This window comes from Calonectris borealis, chromosome 2, assembly GCF_964195595.1.
Source record: "Calonectris borealis chromosome 2, bCalBor7.hap1.2, whole genome shotgun sequence".
NCBI classification, from domain to species: Eukaryota; Metazoa; Chordata; class Aves; order Procellariiformes; family Procellariidae; genus Calonectris; species Calonectris borealis.
Genome location: NC_134313.1, coordinates 151713507 through 151739285, shown reverse-complemented (window position 1 = coordinate 151739285; position 25779 = coordinate 151713507). Strand labels below are relative to the sequence as shown.

The 25779-nt window shown below is 40.0% G+C and overlaps 1 protein-coding gene across 1 annotated transcript in view; it reads right to left on the bottom strand.

Moving 5' to 3' along the window:
- Positions 1-6828, bottom strand: part of KIAA1217 (KIAA1217 ortholog) — a 245689-nt gene extending 238861 nt beyond the window's left edge. Inside the window, exon 1 of the mRNA XM_075143936.1 lies at positions 6683-6828. The gene's annotated coding sequence lies outside the window, so the exon portion shown is untranslated. The remainder of the gene's footprint in view (positions 1-6682) is intronic.
- Between the last annotated feature and the right edge of the window lie 18951 nt (positions 6829-25779).

Here is a 25779-nt window from a genome sequence, read left to right as displayed (position 1 = left end):
AACAAGAACCTCTCAACTGTAGAACAATTTCTGTCTTGATATCATACAAATAAACTTACTAAAACTGAACAAGTAATATCTTAATCTACTAGAATATCCACAACTCTAAATAAAGGCATAAATCTGAAAGTGATGGTTTCGATTCAAAACTCCAGCTCTTGTTTTGATAACAGGACACATTCAAAAATTATACACGTTATATTTATAGGGTCAATTCTGGACAGAAAAAAAACTGTTTTGCAGAAACAACCAGACCTGAGGGAGTTTTGAAGTGGGACTAATATTTCTGAGCCTTCTCATCCAAATTTTGCAAAATTAGTCCAGATTTATATGGTACTGTTTGACTAGCATCTATTGAAACCTCTAATACTGAAATACTATGGTTCCAATTCAGCCATGGCACTTAACTATTGCACTACACTCTTAAATCACTATAAATTTTGTACGTACATAAAAAGTTATATACTCTATATGAAATAGATACATCCTACATATGGCAAAGTGATATTAATAAGTTACATTATCGAACAGGGATCTATTCATGGGGAACATTTGACTACCAACAATCTGTGTAACCTCTTCATTTCCTTAATTTATTCTAAACTTCAAAACCTCTGACTGATTTCAGAGAGACACAATTTAAAGAAAAATCAATCTTCAAAAAGATGGTACCTAATTTCCCCCAAAACCATAGTCCCTTCAAAATTCCCTCTTCTTGAGTTGTGGGGGATTTGGTCAGGTTTTTCCCATCCCATATTAATAGCCCTTATAGTATAAGAAATGGAAGATCCTGAGCTTCCCAAGGGGATGTATAGTGCTCTCCTTCCAATTCTACCAGGTCCCAAAGGAAGAGATTTCAAAGTGAATATACTTTTGCAATTGAAAAATAGTTCTGTAAGCAGTGCAACTACTGTAACCTGGTTTCCAATGCACCTTTTTTCTGTGATTGACTACTCACTTTGTAAACTGAATTATACTTAGGTTGCAGCATGCATTCAGCTCCAAAATGTTTCCATCAGAATTCACGCAATCTCGTCCACAGGCTGAATTTGCTTCTCTGGAGAATTGTCTGAGCTGTGAGCTACAACCCGAGCTTGTCCCTGGGGTACGGCTTTCATGAGGTCTCACCCACACGTGAACTCTCTGATGTGTTAGAAGAGTTGAGCACACACTGCAGCTTTTCCCTGAACATGGTATTAATCAGGTCTTCCTCCTCCACCTAGCCAGCAATTTTCCACAAAATTATAGGAAAATATAGACATGTAGTATTTGACAGGTACAGAACAGAGTATTCTACACAGCATACAGTGTACACAGTATATCATAGAAATGCAGTATTTTTGACACTCTTACCTCTCCATCATAATTGCACAAATTCAGATAATGGGTAAAAAGGTTACCAATGAAGGAAAGCCTGCCAGGGTGTTTTGACATGACCAATTTTTGTGGGAAATCATGCTTAAAAAAGCACTAAAGTATACTTTATACTTGGGTCTGAGTCATGATCTCATAGCAAATAAGAACAGAGGCTGGCCTATCATTCCTTACTTAAACAAATGTCCAGACGTTCAGTTTTCAATAACCATAACTCCAGTTTACATACTGCATAATCTTAATTGGAAGGAAGCATGTTCAGTTGCCCTATTCATCCTCCAGGTGAAGTCATACATCAACAGCTATAGAAATAAATGTACACAGGCGATGAGAGAATGTCTACTGTTTCATACGATCCCTGTTTCTGCAATGCAATTGTAAATTCCAAGAGTTATTTTAATAATGTTCTTCTCCAGCTTGAAAAGTTTTTATCTAGATTTCTTTTGTATTTTGATATCTAACGGTCCATGATATTTGTTCCTTTCTAATACTAATATACTAAAATGAAAGAATACATTCCTTATCAATTTGCAAATCTGTCTCAAGCTTGAAATTTTGAACAATTAACCATATTAGAATGCACACATCTGATACCAACCCTAGTTTCATTACAGTTTTTCAGATTACTGTATAAGACAGTACAGTAAAATTCCTGATTTTTTATTTATTTTAAGATCGCAGTAAAAACTCTGCATTTTAAAAGCAAAAAAATATGTATTGGCAGTAAAAAAGACAGCTAGCATTAAATTTGTGAGATAATGAACATTTGTATATACAAGTACTTACAAAATCTGCGTTCTCTGTCTTGATGAATATTAAACAGTTGCAGAGGAAACAAAAATACTGTAGGCTAAATACAAACATTCTTTGCTTTGCCATTCTTTTAATAATGAACTTCCTTGGAAGGCTAACCCCTAATCTTTCATGTGTTCTGTATTTGTAGGTACATCTCTGTCAGGAAATGCTGTGAAATGGAAGTTTCTGACAGATAAACTCCTTGGCCTTAAAAATACCACAGATATTACTTGAATGTCAGAAAGAATAATTTCCAAACTTTGCCCATGATTCAATGTCTCTTTATTTAAAAACCGTAACAAGCTTGGAGATAATTAGTAATATATATATGGATTATACAGTCATTGTTATGTTGGAGTTTGTCATAAAAATAAAATGGGGAAAACATAATTAATTCCACTTTTTATGGTGCTGTTATTGCTTGTTTTGTATGAAGAGCCTATAGATATGAATCCCACTACATCCCTAAAGTCCTTTGGCCTCTATCTAATAACCAGGGATGGGAAAAACCGGTTTTGTCTCGTTTTGGATCCAGCTGAATATGAGATACCAAGAGTTTTAGTCTAAAAGTATTGGCCTTGCTTTCCAATTATCATAGTCTGCAAAGTAAAGTGCAGAGGAGAAACCAGGGAGGAAAATCTAAGGGAAAAAAATAGAGTGAAAAATAAAGCAAAGTGAAACGATGTGAAGCCAAATAATAAAGCAAATATCAAAACTCAATAAAATGGGACAGAGAAAGGAAATTGAAAAGACAGTCATTAGTATATTCTCTGCTTTTCTTGGAGGAAAGTATGGGTGACAGAAATTCATAAAGCTTTCCTATCAGTAACATATCCCAGAGGTGAAAAAATCGTATTTTAATTGGTTCAGTCTTGAAAGAGAGAATGAAAAATGAAAGGTTTACCTATCTCCATTTTTTCTTCAAACCAGCAAATCCTAAAATGATGTTGAGTTTGCAAAGGTAGTCCCTTGCCAGATGGGAAATACCAAAACTCAGACTGTTTCTGCCACGCTGTTTCCCACCCCACATGGGACACATGTGCTGCGGTAGGGTCTTTCCTTACCCACCCCCACACCCCATCCTTGGCACGGGCCATCGTCTTGTTCTCTGCACAAAATGAGCAGGGCTCATTTCACAGCAGGGAGTCAAATGCTTCGTCTTAACTATTCTGGATGTGGACTTGAGGTTCACGTTACCGCATGCTTGTCAGACCTTGGTCTGAAGACCAAGCAACAAATTTTGTAGCCTGGGCCTGAGTATTCTTCATTACTGTATTGAAGTAGGTAAATATTTGTGAAATGCCGTTCTCACAACAGTCCCTATAAAGCAAGGATCTCATTCTACCCCTTCCTCCCTTTTTCAGTGAGATGAGAAGCTGGCATCCAGAGAAATTATGGTCAGAGATGTTCATTAAATTCAGGTGAAGAGTAACAGGTAAGTACAAGATGACCTTCTTGAGTCCTTTGTATTAGACAGTACTTCATGCAATAAAATCACAGCTGACACCAACTTCAGTTACTGTTATGTGCATTCAGCACTGCAAATCAGAACCCGTGGTCTCAGACTTGCACATCCAACAACTAAAACGAAAAGCAAATCCACACAGCCAGCACTCCCCTGTGAATGCTGAGGCAGCGTGTCCACGCAGACCTCTGTGGCAGAGGCAGAGGGAGATCCACTCCAGCCTTTAATGGCTTTACCTATAAGGACCGCTTTTCTCTCTGCCACAAGCTGCCCGCCTGCCTATACAATCCAACTTAGCAGTCAAGTACAACTCATCCCATGCACAACACAGGGCAGGAATCCTGTAGAAAAAAACCCAACATATAAGCGTAATTAAAATGAGTCATCATGCTTTACAGTCCCATTAAAATTTAACTACAATTTTGGATTTCCTATCTGTTAAGCACTGAGCTTTGCTGGATTGCTGTCTGTTGACACCATTCATGCATGTTATCTCTTTGGATTTAATTTAAAGGAATTTCAGAGAAACCAGAAATCCCACTGTGTTGCTCATGAAGACAAGCAAAGCTCACTAGTAGGAACGAGTCCAGCGGTCGCAGGTTGTTCTCTTGCACACGGAGCAGGATTTGAAGAGGTAACGCACATACGGGGCCACGGGGTTGCACTGGCATTACATGACAATAGATGAAGGTTGGTCAGACAGACCCTCTTCCACATCAAGTTGTTCAGGACCCTGCTCCCCATCTGCCAGAGCCTCCTGCTCCCATTTCCCAATCCCAGCCCCTCCGACCCACCCGTTCCTGAAATCCAATCTTCCCTTGCTATTTTTCTCCTCCAAGCCCTAGTCCTCTTCCCATGGGAGCTCTCAGCCTCTCCTCACCATGCTCCCTATTTCAGCCATCACATTCAGCCTGCACCTGCCCTCTGGCACCTCTCCCATTTTCCCTTTTTTCCTCTTCAAGAACGCTCGAACACCCTTCGGCTGCTGCTCGCACCCTCTTGCGTTACTCAGCCCCGTCCCCAGGGCGCTGCCCTGTGGCTCCTATACCCTTCGCTGTTTCTTTTGGCTTCTGCCATATCTGCCACCCCTCCACCATCCAGCTCTGCACCTGCTTCTCACAAAACATCTTCCAAACCACGTTGGCCAATGCTTGGCCTCCACTGGGGCCATCCAGCCTGTCCCGTTTTCAGAGAAAAGCCACACACTCTGCATTTCCATCTCCCTTGTAATACGCTCCCTTCAGAAGTATCAGTGTTTGTTCTTCACCATCTCTCGCAAAACAACTCACAGTAACATCTTGCCTAATGTACACAAATCATCCCAATGCAGAAAGCCAGTACATAACAGGGATTAATTCATGGTCCGGAAAACAGTAATGCCACGAATACTAAAAGCACATGCCAGGTTGCAGCACTACTGGTAGCCACTAGGCTTTTCTTTTAGAGAAATCTTACCTAAAACACTGAGCAGTGAGTGCAACCCTTGCTTTTAGTTGCAAAGCATTATATAGCCCAAAAACATTTAAATAAAATGAGTAAAAGCAGGCCCAAGAGCTCCATAGAAATCACATCTCTTAAAAGGACACACTTGCTATTCTGTAAATCCCACATAACTTCTTTTTCTCAAGGCACCAAATAAGTAAGAGAACAGAAAGGAGACAAACTACTGTTTAAAAACCTTTAACTTGGTGAAAACCCTACTGTTACAGGGTTTTCTATGAAAGTTTTCAAATTTCAAAAACTTGACTGGGAAACATAATTTACTATAGCATCAATAAATATTTGGTTACCAGGGTAGAAAAAAATGGTACATCTGCTTTTTTTGGAATAAAGGTTTTAATCTCTTGCATACATCACAAGATCAAAAATGAGTTTCCACATTACATCGCTAAATAAGCAAGACGGTCTGTGAGTGCGATCAGAAGTCTAAGCCCTCCCACCTCCAGTTTTTCTATTTGCTCTCTTCTGCCTTTAATAAAGTGCTTCAGACCCAGTTTCCTTTATAGAAACAAACAGATCATCCATCTCCCTGAGTAAGATTAGGTGTCATCACTTCTCCCTTCTTTGTGAAATAATAAAAGTCATACTGCAGGAAAAAAAAAATTCTTTTAAACCTTATTCAGCCAGGCATAAAAACCTGTAACTTTGGATGCCATGTGTGTGCAATGAAAATACACAGTCTCAAGTTACAAAGGTCTACAATTTACACTTCTTCTTCCTATGGATTTAGGATGGCAGGGCAGCAATTTCTATTCTGGATTGAAGGGATTCTGCTTCTCATTCATATTTAAATATAAAACCTATTAAAAGTCCACTTAGAATACCACTGCTTTTATTTCCTCATAGAATGACAATTTACCCTCATTTTTCACCATGCAGATTAAATGGCTACTTTTAAATGAAGTTCTAAGGACTACTGTCACAAAAACTAAGTTAAAAAGAGGCAGTGGTAATGTTCCTGCAGCCCACTGCTTAACAGATCAGTGAAAGTAGATCATAATCTTATATTATCCTCCACGTTTGTTTGCATTCTGAAAGCATATAAGCCTTTCCAAATACATTTGATCTGTTTAGTTTTTATACAAGAAATCAACTCACAGCTCCCTTGTTAGGACCCACCAACAGGAGTTTTACTTGCAAGGCTGAATGAGATTCTGTACCTGCACTGATGTCTATTTTCTCACGTTATTTAATCTTTCTCATGCTTGCTAATAACTTCAAATCATCATTTCAAATAAAGCTTCACAATACAAGGTCACATCTAGACTGTAAAAGATTGTGATTTATCACTTTGACAGACCAACATTTTTAGCTCGTATACAGCACCCAGCCACAAATGAACAACAAGAATGTTTTGAGTCCTTCTATTTTCAAAACAAATGCTTTATGTACCAGAATCTGTCATTTAGAAACAATACAAACACACACACATACACACATACATACACACCCCCTATTCTACAATAATTGATGTTTGGGGTTTATTAAAAAGGCAGTAATTGCAAATGCATTTGATTATTTCTTTTGCAGCATGAAATAACCGGTTACCTTTCAGGAAAGGAGCCCTCTGTGGCACAAGCCCTTCTGTGATTTCCACCTGCTCTTGCTGCTGCTGTTTAACCAGGTTTCCTTCGCTGCCAGCTCTCAAAATCTTTTCACCTAGCCTAATTTTTCGTGATCGGCTGTTAAAATCTTCTTTCCTAGACGAAGGCGATTTAGGAGCTGTATTAGCTGACAAAGGTCGAGCCAAGCGAGAGGGTTTGGACATTCTGCCTGTGCAGGAATGTACCTGCTCCAAAAGCAATTTCTAAAGAAATCCTTCCCAGCTCACTTTCCAGCACAGAGGCTGGGGAGTTCGTGTGTGCAGCGCAGCTGGATGTGAAGTGCTGTGCTGCCAGTCCGATCAGTTTTAAACACCAGGCATTGGGTGGTCACGCAGACAGTTTCCCGGACCTGTGGAATGTAAATGTGTGCTGGGGTAAAACAGATGACTCTGCTCCGGCGCCGAGTCCCAACCACGCCGTGGGGAGCAGACGCTCTTCCAGGAACGGTCTCGAGCTCCTGGCGTGCACCGACGAGGTGCCGGGCAGCAGCGGAGCAGGAGGGGAATGCCCCACCTACGCAGGTACAACGTGAAAAACCACCCGGGCGCGGGGTTACCTCTGCGCGCGGGACCTTCCCGCATTCCTCTCCCAACCCTCTCTCTCAAACAAACGCTTTCTTGTTTTAGCAGATTTCTGCACTGCGCGCCAAAACCGCGCCGCTCCAGCGCTATACGGTGAATGCCTGATGTCAAGAACTCGTTTGAGTTAAGCGTGGTGCGAGCTTAAATTGGATTAAATGATGCATATTCTCCTACCATTGTATCTTCTAACTCACCAAACTAAATGAAGGATTGACAGTGAATATTATCTCTTTTTGAAAAAAGGCCCAAATCCCTTATTATTAACTCGCATTGCTTAGGAAATAACACTGCACAGAATATCGCCCATTATACTTTCCTCTTTCACTGGTACATATACACCTAAAAAAACCCTGGCTTCCTGCGCACTACAGATAACCATGTTCTTTACTGACTCTCCAAAAAAAAAATTCCTGACCTCAGGCTACATTATTTCAAATCTCAGGTCCTGGGTACTTTTCTTTGAAAATGCCTAGGCAAAGCCTGCCTAACTTTCTCTGCCAGCCCTGCGCTTGTGAATGCTGCCAAGATGCAGAGTATTTGGTCACATGAAAAGAAAATTCCATTCACCGTAATTTTGCAAACAACTTCTAAAGAAAAAAAACCACAGTGTAAACCAGAGGAAACATCACAGCTACAGTTACAGCAAAATCTACATGCTGAATTTTAAAACGTATTCCTCAATATCCCAGGCAACCAGTATGCTATATCAACAACAGAGTATGAGGGACCATTTTATTTCAAAGCTAGAACAAACATAAGCAAATCAATACTACCAGAGCTAAAGTACTAATAGTTATTTAGGAGAAATGCTTAACGAGCAAAAAGACAGGAAAACATGACTAAATTGTTAGAGACATTCCTCATTTTCTGAGATGGAAATTGTGCAATGCAGTAAAATATTTTTGCATGCTATTTCCATTTTTTTTTCAGGAGTCCCACCTTAAAGAAGTAATTGTTCATGCTTCCTCTATAAAGCATATTGTCTATCGCTTTGTTGCCCCATCAAGAATGGGACAGATTAAGTGCAATACAGCAAGCCTTGCCATGATATTGATAAGAGTCTGCATATTATTTTACCAGCACAGTAGGAGCTCTAAGTGAGCGGGAAGATTTCAACTCTCAAGGAGGAACTTGACGGGCAGGAGAGTAACTCTGGGCCGATTAGCAGTGCTCAGGCACAGCAGGTCATGCAGAAGAAGATGAACAGAAACAGGAGTGAAACAAGAAGATGAATGGGGAGTTAATCATGTAACTGGAGTGAGGAATGAGTGAAGAAGGAAGAAAAAAAGTGAAAGCCACTATGTTTGTGAGAGCTTAGCTGTACTGAGCCTAAGAAGTACTGTCATTCCCTCTAAAGATCTCAGACTGTTTTGCAAACAGTTGTTTTGAAGATCTTCCACTAGGATTTCTTTACCAAATGCAAATACTCTGTGCTTAAGAAGAGTTTTTAAGCAGCAACAATAATGCTTCTGATACTACATAGACATATTTTAATTCTCCCAAATACAGGACAATTGTGATATAAAATGCAGCTCTGACTGGCAACATAAACAATGGTGTTTTGGTTTCCAAATCAATATTGCTAAGGTGAAATCCTACTGAGATTACTGCACATTGCCCATTTACCTGAACTGAGCACCCTTAGCACAGGGTGCTCTTGGAAAGAGCAGCCTCATCTGTAAAGCAGGAGTCTAACCAGACGTTCACATTACCCATAAACTTAAAATAATTTAACTTCTAAGCAAAGCAAGGACATAATGAATTCAAGTTTTTCCTAAGGCTCTCTCTATAGAAATATAGCAACAAGAGATGGGAAAAGGAGACGTTATCCATTTGCTTCTGACAGGAAAAGCGTGGGCCCTAAGTCTTGTCCATTCAGATATCAAGGTGACACTTCTGCACTGTGAGACAGCAGCAACATCCTGATTGACATTCATTTTTGACAAGGAAGAAGCTCTTTGTCTCACAGCAGAGACACAGCCATGCAGAAACGGGATGAGTCAAACACGTTCCTCGAACACGGGAAATTTCCAGAATACTCCAGTCAAAGACGACCATTTTCAGTAATATCTCAGTGCCTGAATAGCAATCAGGTGCCTAATGGCATTATGCCACGTGAGGAGAGGCTGAGAGAGCTGGGACTGCTCAGCCTGGAGGAGAGAAGACTCAGGGGCATCTTATCCATGCTTAAATACCTGACGTGGGGATGAAAGGGAATGGAGCCAGGCTCTTCTCAGTGGTGCCCAGCAACAGGACAAGAGGCAATGGGCACAAATTGAAATACAGGAAACATAAATAGCATAAGAAAAAGCTTTCTCTACAGTGAAGGTGGTCAGACACTGCGCAGGTTGTCCAGAGAGGTCATGAAGTCTCCATCCTGGGAGATAATCAACACTCAGCCAGGTATGGCCCTGACCAGCCCACTGTAGCTGAGCCTGCCTGAGCTGGGGGTTGGACTAGACGATCTCCAGAATTGCCTTCCCACCCTGTCTGTTCTGTGATTCTGTATTATCAAATATATTTAGAGCCTATTTATAATCTGGAAGTTTAAATATCTTTAAATCTGTCCAACAGTAGATGCCCAACCTTCTTTCTCTGAAGTCCCAGCAATTAAACTATCCCATGCCTGATTACCGTTTCTGGGAGGATTTGCTTCCTTTCTGGTCATTACTCCCTTTTAGGCTCTTGCAGTCTGTGGCACAGTGTTCCCAAAAAAGGTCTTGTTTGCTTGTCTTAAAGGCTCTGAGATGTGAAGCTGGTGATTCCAGCCATGAGCATTGAATCTTTCAAAAAAAACAAAAAAAACCACCCCAAAACATAAGCCCAGGTTGCTTAGGTGATTCTGTTTCAGGCTGGATGTAGACACAGTAAATCACTTCACTCATGGGATGAAGCAGCACGAGAGCATGCGGCCCAGGATTGCTGCCACGTCCCCATCAACTGCATCCCAACTGCACAGGTCTTCTCCCCACCCCAGCTCCCCTGAAGCCCTGGGCCCGCCCCGGCTGCGGGGCAGGTCCCTCCCTGCCATCCCGCCCCCTCCACCACAGCTTCCTAATGAAGCTCCCCAGGCAGCAAGTCTTTCATCAGCTCTCAGGCTTCCTGAAGCCCCAAGGTATTCTTTTGAATTACTTTTTAAAAGCCCCACAAAACAAAAACAAAAACAACCCACAAACAAACAAACAAACAAGCCCAAAACAAACCCAACCCCTTTTCCCTGAGATTTCAGATAGCCAACTTCAGCTAGGTAGAGACATCATATTGGTGTAACATACCATTAAGCAAAAAGCAGTTCAGTTTGTCAGGTTTTCGTGAAGTGCTGTGGGAAGTTTTCTGGTGCTTTGGGTCAATGAATAAACTCTGTCACTGCCTCACACAGCAGAAATTACTATTAAGGGACCAACAGTCCCGAAGTGCAGTCTATGCTGTGAAATAATCACATATATGTAAACAAGTAATATTTTTAGAATACCATACACTTTCCATACACTGTTTAAAACAATGTCCTATTAGTTTCAAAATAGAAGTCTCCTCTTTCCTCCTAGAAAATAAGTAACTGCTGAAATATGACAAGAATTTGTTAAGAGTTAGCTAACAGAAGACATTTTTACCATAGCATATTAAATAGGTTATTATACTGCTATTAACTTAAGTAATGATTGTACCCCCCGGGATAAAAGAAACACGACTAGAGATGTTATTAATCCAAACAAAGCATTTGAAAAGCTTGAAATTTCCTTTTTTGGGCACCCATGAAGTTCTAGTTTACATTCGCACATAAAGAGCTGGGGAGGAGAGAGGATCCCTCGCATGCGAACCAGGAAAAATTGGTAGCTGATGCCGTACGGTTTAGGATGTGGTGTTTTCTCAGCCTCACCAAATCCTCTCCCATATTTTGGCCTGCAACTATCGAAAGAAGAGAGAAGCATGTATATACAAATATTTCAAATCCAGCAGACTGTTTCTAAACTATCGAGAGGCAACAACTGCTACACGAATAAATGGAAATTGCAGGTGCGGTGCAGAAGTTAAAACTGTAAATTAATGAAGTCTTCTCTTTACAAAATTGAGCAAGCAACCAGATGGCATAACATTTTCAGCGCAAAATGAGAAATAAATGTATAGGCACAAAAAGAACAAGATCAGTGATGAAAACAATTTCAGATGCAAGTCACAGATAGGTATGTAATGTGATAAAAAAAAAGTTTAGTGCTTCAGAGAGGTACATTTTCTAGTAACTGAAGCATGCAAAATTAGTGACAAGTTAATTTTGCAGATGTTAAAGCTTTCTTAGAACTATGTGCCAGTGCCTTATTTTTCCATATATGATTTCTGAAATAGTTGCATAATACAGAAGGTGCCTCGTGTTCAATATATTGAGACCCATTTAAAAACACTTCACACAAATCTAAAAACATTCTTCCCGGAAAACTAAACCATGCAAAAGAAACCTAGTCAGTCATTCAATGACAGGTGAACCCCCCAACAGAAAGCAAGCTGTAATTATGGCAAGTCCTGTTACTCTTTAATATGGTCTTAAAAAGAAAAGTCTGTTAAGGGTCCTGCTGTAATATAATAGCTGCCTAGGAGATGCTATAATTAAAGCTGAGTTGTCATTTCTATCAGGAAACCCTGTTCCAGAGATTTACTACTCAGCCATAAAAATTTAATCTCAGCTCCAAGACTTTAAAAAAAAAAAATCAAAATCAGAAAAAAACCCTTCAGGTCTAGTTTAATTCCTTTTCTTCAAGTTTTAGAAAATTAAACCATAGCAAAACCTTTCTTAAAGATAGAAGACTTCACAGCTGTGGAACTCGAACACCTTTTCTGCCCCAAAACCAGAAATACCATCAGTAAGGTCAGAACAAATTTTCTTTATTATTCTGTCACTTCTGCTCTTATATTTGGCTTTGGATCAAGACCTTCGAAGTCCTGTATTTGCCTGAGTACACAGGCCTGTGGCCTACTAAGAAAGTGTTTACACATATTGAACTATATCATGGTTAGGGTTTTTCTAAACCAGTATAGTTGCCTCACTACTACCCCTCGTCTGGTGCCTTTTGACGCCCGCACTTTGTTCCCTTCCCCACCTGAAGGGTTATATGAGCCTAAGCACACTTCCACACACATCACTGCATCCACCCATGGATGGATGGTGCAGAAGAACAAAGCAGTGGGGCATTTGCGTGCAAACACAGCCAGTAACGTCTGAACTGTTTGCCAAGATTTTTGCTAAGATTTCCAGTTGGTGCCAACTGTGATGGCAGGCTTGGGTACGTTATCCTGATGAGATGATGATAATCACTAAATAATTCCAGAAGGAGCAATCAGCTGTGAGCAGCTGCCCATGCAACTCATACAAATACTTTTTTTTTGCAGAATCTTAACTCTTCTATATATCAACCACTCACAGAAGAATACAAAATTAAAAGATTTATTCTCTATGTAAATTATTACTGAACTCTACCAAACAGTGTTCTGTGATTTGGCTGTTCTTGGTGCTATTCTGGTTGGCTGTAATGACTAAAAGAGCTAAAATTTATACAATCTTGGTTCAAAGTTGTTTCACTTGTTCCGATGTTTTAATCAAATCAAATAAGAACTTAGGTTCAATACGTTCTTAAAGGAATACCCTTTGGCTATAAATCACAGCAGTTCATTACCATTATTACTTCATTGTTAAATAACATACAAATACTGCTTTCCACATGTGCAGTTATTTCACATTAGATTCTTAAAGCATTTTAAAGATGTGCACAAAAATATCTTTTGTCAAATTTATAGCGTTAGTAGTTTTTTAGTAAAAGAGAAAAGCATCGACATTTCAAAATCTCTTCTGAAATTATATAAGTGAACCTATGGCTGGCTTAGTCTTTAACGCCACTATAAAAAGGGGAGGGAGAGGAGCAACATGAAACACTACACTGACATTTTACTCAGGAGAAAATGTTAATTTCAAATGTTGGTTGCTAATTTGGTTTAGCATATCTGCAGCCTTCTCTAGCTTTCTGCATCATCATTTTCAGATGACCACCTCTTAATAAAAGAATAACCTTTTAAAGAGCTCCAACACATCAAAAATACAAGACGGAGAGCTTAAAGTTTTACAGAAGATAAAATATGCCTTACAGAAAACCAGCCCATACGATACTTTGAATGAAATCTTGGAATGAAGAAAAAAGGAAACAGGTAGGAAGCAGGAACAGACTTGATATACCAGGAGACAAACGCAAACCTTGACTGACAGAATCCTGCCCATATGGGCAATGCACAGATAAACCAATTTAATTGCTGCAATACTCCTCTTTTATCCTGAAGTTCTACATCACCCACATGGGCCAAAAAAAGAGGAAAAGTAAGTAAAAGAAGTGACTGAAAGGAGGACAAACTACAGGTGTGAAGAATATCCCACATGAAGAATTCTAGCTATTCCTCATCCAGCGAAGTCCCACCAATAGCACCCTCAGGAATGGGTGCCACAGTGGATATTCTCATAAGGAGAAGCCAAACTGCAAAGAAGAGAGAACAACGGGAAGATAATGGTCGTCCTCTGAAGAAGGAGGCAAGAAAGACTAGCTGTCTGGGCAGCCTCTAGCGCTGGCACTCTTGACTATCACAGTCTTTCTCCACCATGGACCTTGGATGTAAAGAAAAATCTCCACAGGCCTGTGGAAATGGGAAGGCAAATAAGCAGATACCGGACTCTTTATAAACAGGTATTGCAATAACAACTCAGACCAGAATTCATTTTGGGACTTTTTTTTTTAAAGCAAAAATAATTAGCCAGAGCCACTATCTAAACTGCAAACAGGCACAGAAAGAGAGTGTTATACCAATCCAGTGTCCTTTTCTTGGGAGCAGCCCTGGGAGTGATGACTTAGCCAACAGCAGAACAAAAATGTATTGGTCTATTTGTGAGATGCAATTTTTTTCAGACCCATTAATTAATATTTCAAGAAACTAATCTGATCAGTTTTTTGTGCTTTTTCGGTGTTTGGGGAGAGACAAAGGGAGAGAAAATGTGAGAGGGGTTTTTTTGCATGTGTGGTTTTGACCACCACAGAAAAGAAAAAAAGTGGCTTTCCTGTAAGTCCCGTTTAAGATGCGCATCATCACACTACAGCAAGCTTTACCTTTTGCACAGTGTTACTTAACTCAATACAACATATATGATGCAGGAGGTTCTCTTCTGTGTCAAAATTGCAAGTGACTGGTGTTGAATTTGATCCCTTCTGTCACTTACTGCCCTCACAGCACCATATCAAGTGCCCCGTAACGCTGACTGCATGGGTTTGAGTAAATTGTCTACAAACAGTCAGCTACTCAATCCCTTGCTGTCTGAGCAACTCTGGAGAGATGAACATGTTTGTTAAAACAACAATAAAGAAATCTGCAACTCGATTTATTTGTGTTTATATAGCTATATATGATAGTTCAGGTAATCTGAGTTTACCACTACTCCCCTAAAAAGTCCAGGCAGTGCATCCTCACGTGCTCAAGCCATCTGGAAAGATATTTCTTGGTTTCAATCTCCCCATACTTGTAGAGACTAAATGTTCTGAAATCTGGAGATTTTATGCAGATGACTTAATATCCTGCTTTGCATATTTGATGATTCATTACGTTATTTACATAAATGACAACAAATGGTCCCAATTACTAGCACTTAAGTCTGAAAAGGCTGCAGCACAGAGCATGCTTTAGGAATGCAGCAACTGTTGTTTTCTTTATTTCTGGCATGTATTTGGGGTGCCATCCAGGTTACCCCGACGGCTGCTCCAGCCTCCCTCATTAGGTATTGCTCGTCAGGAACGTAAAGGGAAAATCTAATACAGTGATCAAACAACAGACAATAGTAGATGGCAATGAAGCAAAGAAAGCTGAAATAGTAGTCTTTCTAGCCAAGAAAAACCTTGAAAAGAACCAATAACCCTACCATTAAAACATAAGGGTCTATGAAGAACGTTATTAACAACCCCAAACTACTTTCTGCATGGAAAACTAAACTGGAGACCATGCCAAGTGCAATATATAAACATAAAATCTCATTTGAAAAAAAGCTCAATGGCCATTTGTGAAGGCAAGTTAACACAAGTTAAAATAAAGAGGACACTGCATGACTAGCATTTCCGCCTAGAACCATTAAGGAAATTGGTAAAACGATGTTTTGAATGCATACTCTATTTCCCAAAGAGCACATTATTTACTATGCTCTACCAAACAGTGTTCTGTGATCTGGCTGTTCTTGATGCTATATTGGCTGGCTGTAATGACTACAGCTAAAAATATACAGTCTTAGTTCAAAGTTGTTTCATTTGTACTGATGTGTTAATCAAATAAAATAAAAATTTAACCTCAACGTTCTTGATTGATCTTAAAGGATTAAAATAAAAATAATGCTATAAGGACCACTACATAAAGAGCAGACAGACGTGTACTTAAAAACACATACAAACCGAGAGGGACAGAAAGAAAATAGGCAAAAAGGAGAACGGGAAGGAGAACAGTAACTCCCCTCCAGGAAGCCCTCCTGTGCTACTAACAGGCACCAGTCTGTTACCAGGGAGGCTTCAGCAAGTCTGACCTGAATTCCCTGGACTGAAATACAACCACCAAATCTACCATGTTATTATATGAACCATAAAATAAACAGAATTATTCAGAAGCTATTAAAAATTAATGTTATAATTTCTGAGAGCAACTCTTCATGTTGTCCCTCATTTTAATAGTCCTTAAAACGCCTTTCAGTGAAAAGGTCTGTACGGGGGGAAGTCTGGAGTAACTTGGGTCAAGAAAATCAGGTTTCTCACCTCAATAAAGCCTCCTTTGAGGGGGAAGAATAGGATCTGAGTAACTTCATATTTAACATTAGAATTAAATGGATCTTTTCCATCTCCACTGACCTTTAAAGACCAGTTTGTAAATGATTTACTCCTACGTCAACATTAAGTTTTGCAACTGGGAATTCAAATAGCTCCCAGATAATGCATGAACCTAAAGAAAACTACTGACTTCTCCTTTACATATAACAACTCTGCAATGCTAACAGCCATAAAACATAGCAAAAAAGGAGGCAGTGACCACAAAGCTAGCTTCAAGCAAGTAACCCCTCCAGGTCTAAAAATGAGACCTTAATTAATGTATCTTTCATATATGGCGATGTCTTCAACTGAATAAAATAATCCCATTCTCAGTCACTTGCCAAGTAGTATGACACACATCTAAATACTTTTGAAGAGAAATATTATACAACAACAGGAAAAAAAGAAAAATATTTTTTAATTAGCAATGGTTTGGAACATTTTCTGCCTAAACTTTTCCTCCCAAGCTTCCCCACAATTTTCTCCAGCACAAACAAATTAGCCATCTTCTTCCACTAGCAGCGAATACCTCTGTTCGTCTATTTTGCAGCTAATAAGATCACAGTCACTTACCCCTTAGTAACACCAATTTCATTCTAGTGATTAAATCCACCCTTTTAGGGTTCTACCTCAAACGTAATTGCACTGATAATTTTAATTTGGCAGAACCTAACCACATAGCAAGAGTCTGGTTGAGATTCAGGATTTAATCCTATACTTTCCAAGTGCACTATGGCATATTTAAATTATCTTACAGTAGCTGCTATACATCAGCCTTGGTCCCGTCTCTATTTCAGCCACCAGACTCTGCAGTTAGAGTTTTTCTTTTGGTTGTTCTTTCCATTTATTCTACTGAGCGTCAAGTTTTACTGTGCTAACTATGCTACAAAGCCTGTCAAAAAGGAAGCCTTGCAGTTTGCAGGGCGGTATCTCCCATCAGGCGCATCTGAGATGTGATGGTGAGGAAGCCTGGTGGGCGCCCGCGCAGGGCGATCCCCTGGGACAGCCTGGCGAACCTGCTGGTGACAAAGGTAATTTGGGGCAGAGAAGAGGCGAAAGAAGCAAAGATTCAGCAATCAGAGGGCAGAGATTAGGATAAAAGAAAGAGGGGAAAAATCATGGCTGTACCACATTAGGCACATTTTCAAGTAGGAGAGAATATGTGATGATAAGTTTTTACAGAAATGGGCTCCATGGAAATGCGAGAGAGATGTCCATCTGCCCGCCCACATGAATGCAAGGAGCTGCCCTGGGGATTGTCCTCATGGAGCAGCTTCGACCCTCTCCCCCTTCCAAATGCCTGACAGAGTGTTAGGGAAGAGGCCCCTCCACCCCTCCACCCCCAGTGGAGCGCAGCCCTGAACAACCCTCAGGACCAGTCCAGTTCAGCACAAAATTCACTTAAAACTATGCTCAGGTGACACACAAATGTGATCCCCTGAAGCCTCCTTGACCACAGTTGTGATTACCATCCATTATTTCCAGAAAGTTTATAATTGGATAATCTTTTTATTTTGGTTACTATGAAAAAACAAGGTCAAATTTCACCATGGTGCTAATGGACACATGCAATCTGCAAAGCACAAATCTCAGATTGGCTCTGTGAGAGGTAAAAAAAAAACCCCACCCTGAAACCTTATTTAAGACACTTTTCTTTATAGCTAATATTATTCATGAATCAAAGTGCGTTATTTTACCAATGGCCCATACGACCCTATTAAAATCATAAATATGCCAGTTAGACTTCAGGGAACTGTGTGGTTTTACTCATTTCTAAAAAATATACACTATTGATGAGAAAAAACTTTCCTAGCAATACAAATGACAGAGCGGCGGGCTGGAGTGATGGTGTACTTCAGGGGGATTTGTTCAGCAAAAACAACAGGTGCAGCTGGCTTTTTCCAGCCATAAGTCTTTCCATGTGCAAGCTAATAGCAGGTTGCCAAGTCAATGTATGCCTCTGTAGTTTATGTTACGTGGAAGGAATTTTTTTAAAGTTGCGTAATTGTCACAGAAGTTTAAGGTTAGACGAATGAAGAATTCAAAGAACAGTTAATTAAACCCTCAAAAGCAACCTTGTATTAATTTAGGGGGGAAATGCCCATTCCATTCACAGAATAGCAATTAGGATAAGGGATAAATCAATACGTTTGCATTTATCAATTACTGTTATTCACCAAGCAGAATTTGAGAACTTTGATAAAGAATCTCCAATTCCTTCAGTCCTTAATTACAACTCATTAACTTCAAGCTTAGTAAAAAGCAACAGCAAGTCTTTGATGGTACCACTGTTGGCAGCACCCCACGTTAGATGGTTTTAGATTTTTTAGATTTGTATTTAGCCAGTTACGGATTGCTGTATCACAGCAACACATCAATCAATGATAAGAAAATACCCCATGCCTCTTCATTTAAATTGACTCTCTGTACACTTTAAAGCTTTGCAGTAACTTTTAAGATAACACATAACACCACTCAGGCTCTTAAAAAAGGGACAGTGAAGTGTGAAAGACATGCAGCGATTACCGAGGAACGCCTGCACTGCCGACGTGCAGCCAGGCTGTATCTAGATGAGGTTTAATGAGTGCTGAGCAGAGGGGGTTGATTCCTCCCCTCAATCTCCTGGCCATGCCCCTGCCCATGGGGCCTGGGGCATTGCTGTCCCCCACTGCCACCAGGACCTGGGGCTCTGCAAGGGGCTCTTCTTTCCCAGAGGCAGGACGTGGTGTTCGCTGCTGCCGAATCTCATGAGGTCCCTCTTGGGCCCAGCCCTCCGGCCTGTCCCGGTCCCTCTGGATGGCAGCCCTGCCCTTGAGGTCCCCCCAGCAGGGTGTCCTTTCCAAATTCAATAAGGGTGCCCTCCGTCACCTCCTCTAGGTCCTGATGGACAGGTTAAACACAACAGGTCCCACACGAGCCCCAGCGGGACCACCCTGCCACCGGCCTCCAGGCAGAACGCAGCACTAACCACCACCCCCAAGCCCCACCATCCCACCGCTGCTTCGCCCACTCCGACATGGCGCAACTTGAGCACAAAAGTACTATGGGAGACAACGTAGAACCATTTCACATCAAGATAAACGGTGTTGACAGCTATGTCCTCATCCCCAAATCCAGTCATTCTGCCACAGAAGACAGTTGGGTTGGTCGGCCATAAATAGCTGGCTACAGAACTTAAGAAAACGAGCAAAAACATGTCTCCTATGGTAATGACAGACAGATAAGAAAAATGGGGGAAATGATAAAAAATCAGGCCAGGCAAAGATTTTTTTTCTTTTCCAAAAGCTTGGGCGCATTTTCACTATTGATTTTGGTAGGACAAAAATTCCACCTGAACAAAAACTTCTGAAGTAGGCAGACAGAAGCATACAAACCACTTTTTCATTTGGACATTTGACTCAGTTACGATTATGAAACTTTTTAATTTAAACTAAAGGTGACACAAGAAATCAGTCTTTAATGGAGCTACCACAATAATAAGCACAAAAACTGTAGGAGAGATGGAGAGGATGAATAAACGAGCACCGCCCAGGACCAGCTCTTTACACAGCATTATGTATTTTCAGAGACATTTCAAGGCTAGAGTGTAAACTTAAACATGTCAAAGGACAAAGAGGAAGTGAATTTTAAGCACTAAGAAAAAGCATAAATGCTCTTATTAAGAGAACAATCTATTTGGTATCCATTTTAGCTATATTAATTTGAGATTCTTTTTTTTCTTCTTTGGTCCAGCACCTGATATAAACTCCTGTCTGTGTTAAACGACAGTCTTATGCATACTCCAGTTGAGTGAATCACAGTTTACAAAACACACAAAAATTTTATAAACCATATATAAAATAAGAATGTACTTAAACTAATTTTACATGACAGTATTTTTATTTTTCTGAAATCAGATTTTTCATTATTTATGGACTTATTTAAATGCATTGCATATTAAAGTCATTTCAAAAAGATTTAAAAATGAGACCTTTACTATTAGAGGAAAGAATCCCATTACACAACTTCTCCTAGACCAGGATCAGAAACCTGATGACAAACAGTTTTGTGTGTTTGTGGCTTTGGCATTATTGGTGGATGAGCTAGGTTTTTAAGCTGATGATGTGATTGGACTGTTCCAACTTCCTTGTTTTATGCATGAGTGTGAGAAAAAAATTGCTATTGAGAAAGAAACAGCTATCACCCAGAACTCATAAAATGTGTAGATTTTTTAAAAGGTTAATATTTTGCTTAAAATGGAACTCAAACATATTCAACTGGCTACAGTTTCTGTACTATGTGGAATGATATTTTTTCCACAGAACCACAAGAATCTCTTTTTTTAAAACAGTAGTTCTCTATAGAATTTATTCAAGAAGTATTCTTATTTTGCCAGCAGCGTGGAAGCACAAGTGCTTTGAACCTTTGTATGTTCAGTGGTTAGACTGTGCAAGTTTTACAAATGCCTTGTTGAACTATGTAGTATAAGAAGGTTTCAAAGCATACACACCTATATAGGGATACAACTGGCATTATTAAAAAATGTGGTCAGATATGATTACCATTAGAACTTAACCAAAAAAGAAGAAAAAAAAAATCAAGAGCAAATGGAGCTTATTTACTTATTTCTCAAATTAAACCACAAGCACGACATATATTGTCAAATTCCTTACCTTGGAACCCACCACAACCAAATGTGGTTGAGCAACCACATGCCAGAAGCGGGGTTCATTGGAGCACGAAGGAGGGTTATAGTCCCCTCACTCACAGGGAAACATTTGAACGACAAATGGGTATATAAATGAGTATGTTGTTGCTTTTGTGAGCATGAAGTTTTACATTACACATACTTCATGGTGCAAATGCTGACGGCTGAAAAGCAAGATCTGCTTTTCTCCTTCCTCCAAGACAGACCCAGACCTTGCATCTAACCTTCAAAGCAAGCCACAAAACATTAGATCCCTCTCTTGGTGGCCGCCTTCCCACCAGTCTGGCTGGTTCAACTGATTTACCCTGAATCCACATGATCACTAGATCTAACACAGGAGAAGCTGAAGGACTACTCAGCAGTGGGTCCCTGTTTTCTCCATAGCCCGTAGTTTCATCAAATCAGGTATAACATCAGTCTGTTCCCTAAGTCAATCTTAAAAAATCATTAAATGCTTTACACCACGATTTTAAACTTTTCTCACTGAGTGCCGCAAACCATTCATGCTTTCTCTACACAGATGCCAGTCTTTCTCCAGACAGTTAAACTCTGCAGCAAATGGAAGATCATCCAAGACTATAAGGAAGACATACAATAAAGGTAACATAAAAATATTATTATGAAGACTGTATTAATTCACTGTCTCATTTATTCCTATGCAATACGCACATTTGCACAAATATACAGTGCCACAGAATTTGGATCCAGTTTGTTGCATTATACCCAGAACTTTGCACAAAACGTATGTGCCTGTGGGATTTTTATTCTGTTCTTCAGGTGTCAGCAAATAATAGACAGACAGAAGTGAACTGCTGGATCTTTGCCTGAAATGCATACTTACCAGTCACCTCAATAAAATATACAATGCTGTACTTGCGAGTAAATCTATGAGCCAGATCAAGTACTTTGGGGTATGGAGCTGAAGCATGTGTTTTCTTTTGGCATGAGGCACCTTTAAAATTCTTCAGATTTTTTTAATTCCCCTGCAAAAAGGGCTCCTCACAAGTCCAGGACAGACAGAAGGGTATGAGGCTCCTGCCACAAGTTTGCTGACTGCTTTCTGTGCCATCAGGGCAGCAGCAGACCAGCAACATCTGGTGTGTCTGAGCACTTCTTGTTACTTCATTTGCACCCCTTCCTTTTTTACCAGGTCACTAGGAATAACATTGACAACAAAAATACTTCGCAAGTTTAGCATCACGACTTTTGGCAAGAACATCGCCACTGTTCCATAATGAACCACCGTAGAGGCCAAGCTGACAAACCGGGGCAAGACTCAGCTCCTACGAGCTGTCCCCAGGATTATGTTTCCCCACTAAACAGCTGTCTTCAATCACAAAGACTGCACTTCCTTTTTTGGCATTATTAATCTTATGAAAAATGGTCATTTTCCTAGCAGTTTGACATATTCCACGTGGCTGCTCAGCAACATCTTATATAGATGGTCATTTAAACCCTTTTTCACAATAAATGCCATATGGGAAGGTTGGAGAAACAGGTGATGTTCAGTTTGAGCCAAACTAGAGCTACTTCGACTCCAGCACTCTGATGAAAACGGGACCGAACGGATGCTATCAGCTTATCATTCCCACCGACTACACTGCTGGCATGGGGGTCTGGTCTGCGGTGCTGTGCTGGAGGATGGATGAGTCACGACACAGCGTCACTACTAAAACCATGTAGCCAGATACACCCAAGTAAGGGCCTGCCAACTTCCAGAATAGGCAAGAATTTTCAAGCAAGTGAGTTTCTTGAGCTGGTACAGCAAGAAGGAAGAGCTAAATTTTTTGAGGTGTTCCAGAAGAAAGTAGAAGTAAAGACTATCATGGAAAGGAGAGGAATGCCTCCCCAGGACAGCACTTATTTCATTAGCATGGACTCAACACCTGCAGTCTCAGCAAATGCACTGTTTATTTTGAGGCTGCTTGTTTGATATTTATCATTTCTAGATAGTACCATATTTCTTATATTTCAGAAATTCCAGGAGTCAAAACGCAACTCATGTATTATACAAAAATAAGAGGAAAAGGAATTTTAATCCAAATACAAGTCAATGCTTTTTGTTTACTAAACAATTTGTTTACTAAACAAATAAACACTCCAGAGACTGAAGCTTCCTAAAAGATCACACCAGATGAAACTGGAAGAATTTTTCCTACAGCAGACAGGCAGAACAAAAAGGAAAGCAAGGAAGCAGAAGTAATGTGAAACATTTCAAGTCATGAAGAAAACGTGAACTGTAAGTTAGATGCAAGTGTTAGAACTCCAGGAGGCTGTCAAGGAGCACCAATTAATTTACTTTTCCTCATGGGTAAATAACGAAAAAGTACAATTTCCAGAGATAGGAAAGCAAATGTATCATTGTATACATGGAATGAAATTGGGCATAACAAGTAGTGAGTTTTTACTTGATGCAATCAGCTCATATCGGTGGTCTGCCACATCTCCTGATCGCTCAGGAAGTTTCTTTTAAAAACTCAGCACATCACCTGCTATTTCCTACCTATCCCTATGAAGCGCACAAAAATCGAAGATAATGACAAAGAAGCCATAAATCAGTTAAAAGTGTCTGCATGATGCATTATCTTCTTCAGAAGTTTCACACAATGTTCTGTTTATTAACAAAAATTGCAGCTCACCTTTAGTCCAAGATGAAACCAAATTCTCGTCTAACAGTTCAATCACAACCCTGAAGTCAAATAAAGGCTTTCTTCCCAGCCTCCACAGCCTTTACAGTGGCTTATCCTCAGTATGTGCTAAGCTGTTCCCCTGAGTCTCATGAGGATGTTCATGACACACTGCTTAGGACACCCTCCTCAACGATGGTTCAGGCATGCATTGTACATTGACATGTCTTTGCTCTCGTATCACAGGAGTAAGAGGCTGGGATACTTGCTCAGTTTGTTTGGCTGTTTTTTAAGGAATAAGGACAAAAAACTGATACAAGTCAAGAAACCATGAGTTTGCAAAACCTTGACATTTTCTGAACTCACTGAACAGGAACTGAAACACAATCAAGAAAACAGATGGAGATGTTCTCCCCCCTGCACAGTGCTTCACACTGGCCAGACTTACACAGGTGCCAAAAAAAGTTAGTCAGAAGCTACAGCGCTCTGTCAGGTGTTGAGACAGTCTCAGCTCTTCTTGAGATGGCTGCTAGCATGAACTGAGGCTTCTTAGGCTCCTGATTCACACAATTAGAAGATCTTGAGCACAATCTGATCCAAAGCCCATATCAGAACCTTCTGACTTATTCCCACTAGGGTTGACTCAGGTCAGTCTTCAAATACACCAACTTAAAATCCAGCTTAAATCACAAGTGAAAAATACCTCATGTTTTGTCTACTGAAAAGACTGGTATCTGATTTTCAGGATTCTCAAATTAAGAGTAGCTTGTTGTAAAATGACATTAGGAATCCAAAATACAAATCCTAGAAAATAATTTTAAGAACAATTGAAATGAAAACATTTATTAGCAAAGCAAAAAATAACTTACAGCCTCCTTATTTTCCCCCTCCTTATTCTTTTTGGAAACCAGCAGCTCTTATCAATAATGTCATTACTGCTGAGTTATGGCCAGAAGTCACACCTTGGGGATGAAATCTGCTGATACTACCCGCACTCAAACATTACAATAGCACAGGTACCTCAAAAAGGGGTTTGCCTGTTTCTATGGTTTGTTTTGCAGGTAACAAACACTTTCTACATATTGCTTTGGGATCAAACAGATGATAAGGAGCCCAGTTTGGCACTGGTCTTAAAGTCAGTTAAAAAAAAACAGGGCAAAACAGCAGAGGGTCATAGTAGCTCCAGTTCAAGTCTCCTCTGAGCACATGCAGCTGATCTTATAGTACCCAAATCACAAAGGAATTAATAAACTACAGCCTGATGGCCAATGTGATGCAGTGGAACATATTATTGCAGGTACTAAGCGTTGTAACAGTGATGCCCATTTCAAGACTAAGTTAAATAATGAGATCTTCCAAATGCGGGCACCCCTGTCCCTGAGTTTTCTTGATCTCAGCCTACGCAGCAAGAGCTGGGCTCCTTCCAGCCTCATTTTACTCCCTTTTCCTCTGTTTCACTTGACAGAGACTGGAGAGAGTCACAGACACCCACAGATCCTACCCAATACCCCTGCAGATCCTCCGATAAGAATAAGCTGCTGGGGCCCCTCCATAGAGATTTGGTTAATTAACCCTTTCCTCGCGCCACCAGCCCCAAGGCTCATGCACTCTGTCACAGACACTCAGGGTAGATTTAAAAGGTTGCTTAACACTCAACTCCCTGTGACCTCAAAGGAATCTGCAAATACTTATTGTTTCTGACAGGCCATGTATTTAGATTGATAAACACAACCCTGTCAGATGAAAAAGGAGTTTCCATTTTCATTTCAGTTAAAAAGAATGAAAAGCATTCAGCATTTTTGGTGCCAAGTTTAAGCACTTTAATTTTAAATTTCAGCTGAAACGGTCATTAAAGTGATCTATGTCACCTTATCTTTTCCACCCAGACAGCTCCTTTAATATCTGTCTTTAGATCTTTACCTCTTTAACAATTGTTTGTATTCAAACTAATTTTGCATTCAGTATCTCCTCTCCGTCAGGTGACTGTACTGTGTCTAGTTTTGTCCTACCTGTGTAAGAGACAATTTTTCAAATACAAACACTGTCTTTATATAATCTGCTGCTGAAGAAATTACTAAAGACAAACATGAAAAAAAAAAAGCTTAAGCTGAAAAATAAAGAATATTTAATTGCATGAAACAACCTGAAATAGACAAAATAAATTCTGTTTTTACAGAAAACACCTTTCTATTGCAATGTCACAGACAGGTGATTTTTGCTGGTTTTTTTTTTTTTAAGAATGTGAAATAATTTGTTTTAAAGAGGGGGCCTGCAGATATGCTTAG